Below are 6,217 nucleotides of genomic sequence, written 5' to 3'. Positions count from 1 at the left end.
TAACAGAGAACGGTAGCGGGTCTGGATGGAGATGGGTGGATTTCGAAGGTTAAACGTCAGACGATCGTAGGTGATTTTTTTTTTTAATTTAAACTGGGGAAGCCGATCGAGTCAAAGACTTACTAAGAAGAAGAGCGTCAACTTTTTCCCCGAAGAAACTCGAACTGTTTCNCACGAAAACGTGAAATGTGAAAAAAAAAAAACAAACACGAGGAATTAAAAACGAAAAAAAAAGAGGAAAAACCGTGTACGGCACCCGGTCGGATAGAGACAAAGAAGAGACGATCGACCGATAGGCGAGAACGAACGCGCGAAGAAGAGAAAAAGAGAGAGGAAAGACACTCGAGTGTCTCTCGAGGGTCCCCACCAATCCCGGTGCACGCTGGCCCAGCCTCACTCCTCGCCAAGTTTTATGAATGAATACTCTCCTGTCGACGCGGCAAACTCACACTGGCGTCGGCGCACACGACCACCCGCTTCCCGTCTCGCTCCTACCACCCGAGTCTCCCCACTCCTCCCACCTTTTTCCTTCCTTCTTCCTACCACCTTCGCCGTCTTTATCAATTACGCTCCTCCATCCTCCTCGCTCCACCTCGAGAATACCTTTCTCTCTCTCTCTCTCTCTTCCACCTTCTTTCTCTCCCGTATCTCTCCATCCCTCTTCCATCCTTTCGTCCTCTTCCACCGCTACCATGTCTCGTATATACATCCGTCTTTTTTTATCCGCCTCTTCTTCTCTCGCGTTCGCCTCTCTCTCTCTCTCTTTCTTTCTCGCGCGCACCGCCACGTATACGCGCTCCATCATCGTCGCTCCAACGCTCGAGGATGATCGGCGCGAGCGAATGTACGCGAGGCCTCTCACGCACGAACACGCGCACAGAGACGAGGCCGTTCCTTCATTCGGTCGGTTCGTTCATTCATGCCTCGGCCACACGTTTCAACAGTGTAGTCTGCCCGGCTGAAACTGCCTCCCACCATCCAACTGCCGCCACCGATTTTCCTTCTGCCTCTCGCTGCCGCTGACGTCGCGACCAACGCAAAAAAAAAAAAAGGAGAAAAAAAAAAAAAATACTCTACTCTATTCACGGGCCGACGCTCTCGCTCGCGCCAACATTTTCTGACGCGTCCGCATCGTCGACAGGGGGCGGTTTTCCCCACGTCACCCACGTGCGGAATGCTCGATGAATGAATTCTCGAGAAAGGATTCTCCGCAGTTTCGTTCCGAATGGAATTTGGAAAACAAAATTTAATCCTCCTTCCCTAATTTATACGTCTTTTCTTCGAATTTTTCTTTCTTCCTTTTTCCTCCCTCCTAATTTGATACAATCATCTTATTCGTTATACCATATATCTCTTCTTCTTCTTTTTTTTTTTTTTTTTTTAAAAACAACGAGATATCGGAATACAACAACAATCTCAAGGATATCTTAGATGGTATAATTACTTCTAAATCAATGACTCATCACGAGGCTTGGAAAATTATTGGACTTCTTTTCTCTTCTCAATCCAATTGAAAAAAAAGAAATCAACTCTTAGCTTCCTTCTCCAAGCTAAGAGAGAGAGAGAAAAGAGGGGGTAAAAAAAAAAAATGGGTAGAACGGTTTCATTGAGAGAATCAGCTCGCGGCCGAGGCACGGAAGTCGCCTCGTAATACACCGGGAGCCCGGTTTTCAACGGAATAATCGACGAGGATACGTCTTTGGATTGGGTGGAAGGCGAGACGTAATTACGCCGTACGCTCGAACGCAAACACTATTTAACAACGTCGGTAATTTCTGCTCGTGTCCCTCCGCTCCGTTCCCGCGCCACAACGATGTCGAGGATGTTGCCTCGCTGTGATTAATGTGAAACTTCTTGCTCGCGGGCAAGGCTAAAAATTTCTTACGGGACGTATTTCCGCCAGCTCTCGGGACCATTCATAAACTCCTCCTCCTCCTCCTCCTCCTTCAGATATCGAGGGATAAACGATGGAAAAACTTTTATCGAATCGACCGGCATATCGAGGCGTTCATTTTTAATTCGACGCGAGAGAAGCGAAACTCGTATCTTAATTTTATTTTAATGGAGAGTTTTTTTTTCTTTTTATACCCTTTGTAGAAGACGAAATCTTCGACTGTGGTCGATTTTGAAAGAGGAATTCGATTCCAGTGGAAGAGGAATTGTAATAGGATAGGGGGGGACAAATTATTTCGGAGGAGGATTATTCGACAGGAAGACACAGGTTTAAAGACAAAATCAAACGGAAACGCTTATCCAGAGTAACTAGAGCGTGGATTAATTGGAGAGTTGAAGGGTGGTACGGAATAATTAGAAAGCTATTAGGAATAGAATGACTTCGAGCGAAGCCACGATTACCATATGATTTATGAATCCGTTGGAGAGACGACGCGTCGCAAGAGGTTACGGGATAAGCCCGAGCCGTAATAAACGCGATTAATAAATCAGCGTCGATCACTTGTTTTGGAAGAAGCGTGTAAGAGGAGGATCTTAAGAGAAAATTTATTAAGAAAAATTTTCTCGAAACAACGATTCTCCGTTATTCTTCCGGATGGAAATTTTTCGACGCGGAAATTTCGACGATGAAAAATAATATACGAAATCCGTGAAATCGATATACACGAGAGATCGCGATGGATAAGCCAAATTATTGGTTCAACCGCGCGCGTGGAAAATTTACATCAATTTTCATATCATAATACACACACAGGATGCATGGATCAACAATCGTGGATAAACGTTCGTTCTTTTTCGAAATACGTTCCAACGGAAAGTAAAATTACTTTTAGAATTCTCGAACAGGAATTTGCGATTCTGCGAATCGAGCGGATCTTTCGAAAATATTCTATTATTGAGGGAGGGAGGGGGGGGATATTGGAGTCGATAGAGAAAGATGTGGATAGTTTTATCGCGTGGAAATACGAAACGATATGGATCGTAAATTTTGAACCATGCCTATTGCATTTTGCCGCGTACAGTTGTGTGCACACGAGGCCCTCCACCTCCTCCTCCTCCTCCTCCTCCTCCTAGCGGTCAGCCTTCTTTGCCAACCGGTTGCGCGGCATTCGTTTCGATAAATTAACTCGGGAAACGTTTCGCCGACTTTGTAGAGTCCGGATCTTGCCTCTCCTAATCACGGGCAACAGGTGCGTCAACCGATAAACAGGCGGGCTCGAGGATGAAAAAAGAAGAGATTTTTGTATTGTTATTTTTACCCAAAAAGAAAAAGAAAAGAAAAGAAAAATGTATTTCTTTCAAATGAGAAAATCTGATATCGCGTTATTAAAAAAAACGGTAGACAAGATCGAACGCGACAACTCGTTTCGATCATTTTTTTCATTTCCGAGAACGAACTGGTTTCCTCGTGTTTACTATCAAACCGTGGGAAATGAATTTCGCGCTACAATTTAGTTTATCTCCCGCATTCTTCTCCTATTCATCGAAAATCGACTTTTTAAACCACTCGTTTCTTCAACGAGATATTTATCCTTATCTTCTCTCACAAGATAACGGCTAAAATTACTTCTTACCTTCCTTAAAAAAAAAAAAAAAGAAAAAAAGAGAGGAAGAAACATCGAGATAAAGGTAGAAAGAATCGAGGAGACGATCGAAAAAAAGACTCTAAAAATCTAAAATCCTATTTAAAAATCTCAACTCTTAAATCTCGAGGTAGCAGCGGAGTTGGAGGCAGCGTCCGAAAGGAGAGGCCGACCCCGTTCGTGTCCCATTCACAAATCCGCTCGGTCGCGAGTCTATAATCCGCTCGGCTGGACGGCCGAGAACCCGGAAGGGAGCGCGAGAAAATCGTAACCGTCGATCAGCCGGCGGTGGATATTAATAAAGGCGGAAGGAGGAGCGAGATGGAAAGGGAAGGAACGAAGAAAGGCAACGAGAGCATCGAAGAGGCACAGCCTCCGCCGCTCGGAATAATGAGACGGAGGCGCGAGCCAGGCCTTTCAAAAGGAAAGAAATGACACGTAGAACGAGTGATGAAGAAGGACGAGCACGGGCGAGTCGAGAGAAAGGAGTCGAAGGAGGAGGAGGGCGCGAGATGATCGCAGGAGGAAGGAAGTAGCCTGTCCAGAAGCAATAGCAATAACAACAACAACAACAACAACAACACCTACGGTGTTCGATGGAGTGAAAGAGAAAGAGAGAAAGAGAGAGAGAAGAGAAGAGGAAGATGCATACGTAAGAAACGGAGGAGGATGGAGCGGATGATAGAGAGCAGAAGCTGTTCCATGGTGTACACTTGCCGAAGGCTGGGCAGGTTTTTGCCCGTGTTTTTTACGCCGTTTATTATAACTAGGAAGAGGCGATGCGCGTTGCGCCCGATCCGATATATACAATGAACGCGTGGAGAAACGCGTTCGATCGGGAGCCGTCCTCTTCTAAGCCTTGAAACAGTTATTCTTGGCGATTTTTTTCCTTTTTTTTTTCTTTTTTTAAGGAAACGTCAGAAGATGTGATTTTCGAAACTCTAATAATCACCTAATGTGTCAGGAACACGGATGAAATTTTGTGAACGATTTCTTTCATTTTATTTTCGTCAGTGTCGAAGTAAAGTGTAAAGAAAAGTTTGAATTTCAAAGATATAAAAAAGATGAAATAATAATAATAATAAGAGAAAAAGTTCGAGCGAATTCTATACGCGTACCGCGAACTCGTTAAGGAAGGAGCGGCGGTCGAAGTTGAAGAGGAGAGAGAGAGAGAGAAAGAAAAGAGAGAAAAAAGGCGAAGAGACGACGAGGAGGAGGCAGGGTGTTTCAAAGAGGCGCGCGACCGCGCTCCGAAGGTATAGTTTAAAACGCGGAGAGGTGGGATGGAGAGCGTGAGAACGCATAAACTTATAAGGAACGAAAGAGAGAGCGAGGAAGGGAGAGGATACGGCGAGGCAGGCCGTGCTCCTTTCCTCGCCGCTGGAAACTGCTCCTTAGGAGAACCGTAGGATAACCTATCCGTAACACGTCACTTCCTTCCACTGCCTTTATACCTATCTTTTTCGCTCATTTACTCCGCATTTTTACTCCTCCTGCCCTCCCCTCCCGCCGCCTCTTTTTCTTCCCCTTTCTTAAACGTCATCCGTTTAGAAACGAGCGTAAGGTGTAACATGGTTCTCTCTCTCTCTGTCTCTCGGTAGCGGAATAGAAATTATTTTTTCACCGTCTTTCTCAGATGAAATTTGCTCCTTTCGTTACCATAGCATAGTAAAAGTAAGATCTTTGAATTTGTGAAATATATATATTTATATGTAAAAGAAACCCGATCACCGTTATTCTCGAATCTTGGTTATATAGATATATTTAACATTTAAAAAACACGAAGCGCTATGGTTGGATGCGAAGATATTAATTTTAATAAATAACGATGCTTTCTCCTTAAAGCGTCGAAATTCGGAGTACCGTTATCCCCGCATCACGCGATATATTTAAAAACGGGAGCCTTTTCATTTTATTTATACATCGAATGAGTCAGTTTCAAGAGAATTTCGCTGGTCATGCTTCGCGCAAGAAAGTTTCCTTTTCACCTACATGGAGAGCGCACTTTGGTTTATCCACTTCACGGTTGGTCGAATAAATAATTGAAAGGGTAAGAAGATAAGTAAAAGGCCGTCCGGGTTAAATACACGACATTATTTTCTTTCGGGATTAACGTTTATGGGATGAAACGAGCGGTTCTCGCGAAAACGATTCGAGCCGGAAGAACGCAGGTGTGAACATCGAGAGAGAAAGAGAGAGAGAGAGAGAGAGAGTGAGAGATATCGACAGGAAAATACTCTTCGACCCGTATTCAATTTCACGTAACGATTAAATAAAAAGAATCTTTAACGTTCGAATATCGCTCAAAGATACATATCATATATAATTATGATGGTAGAATGAATTAGAACGATCGATGAAAGAAAAGAGAGGAAAGAAAAAGTAAATTCGAAACGTTTTCGGATTCTCCTGTTAATTTAACTCCTGGAAATTTAATTCTTCGACTGTTGCATAATTTTCCATTCCGCGCGATTATCGATCGTTTTATCGCCAATTACGCGTCATTAATTAAGAGAACTTTTCGAATGTCAATTTTAACGAGGCTCGTGGAGGGAGAAAACGGGGGAACGGAAGCATTAAGAGGCAAGAAGAAGGAAAGAAGAAGAAGAAGAAGAAGAAGTCACGGTTACGTGGCCGTGGGCCATGCGCTCGGTTGCTTGGGGTTACCGGAAGTCGAGTGA

The 6,217-nt window shown here is 44.0% G+C and overlaps 1 protein-coding gene across 1 annotated transcript in view; it reads right to left on the bottom strand.

The window, feature by feature from the left end:
• LOC102671451 (ETS-like protein pointed) overlaps window positions 1-6,217 on the bottom strand; it is a 112,778-nt gene that overhangs the window by 48,980 nt on the left and 57,581 nt on the right. The gene's annotated exons all lie outside the window — the stretch shown is intronic.

This window comes from Apis dorsata, unplaced genomic scaffold (assembly GCF_000469605.1).
Source record: "Apis dorsata unplaced genomic scaffold, Apis dorsata 1.3 scaffold_390, whole genome shotgun sequence".
Classification (NCBI taxonomy): Eukaryota; Metazoa; Arthropoda; class Insecta; order Hymenoptera; family Apidae; genus Apis; species Apis dorsata.
This window is presented reverse-complemented; position numbering and strand designations above follow the sequence as displayed.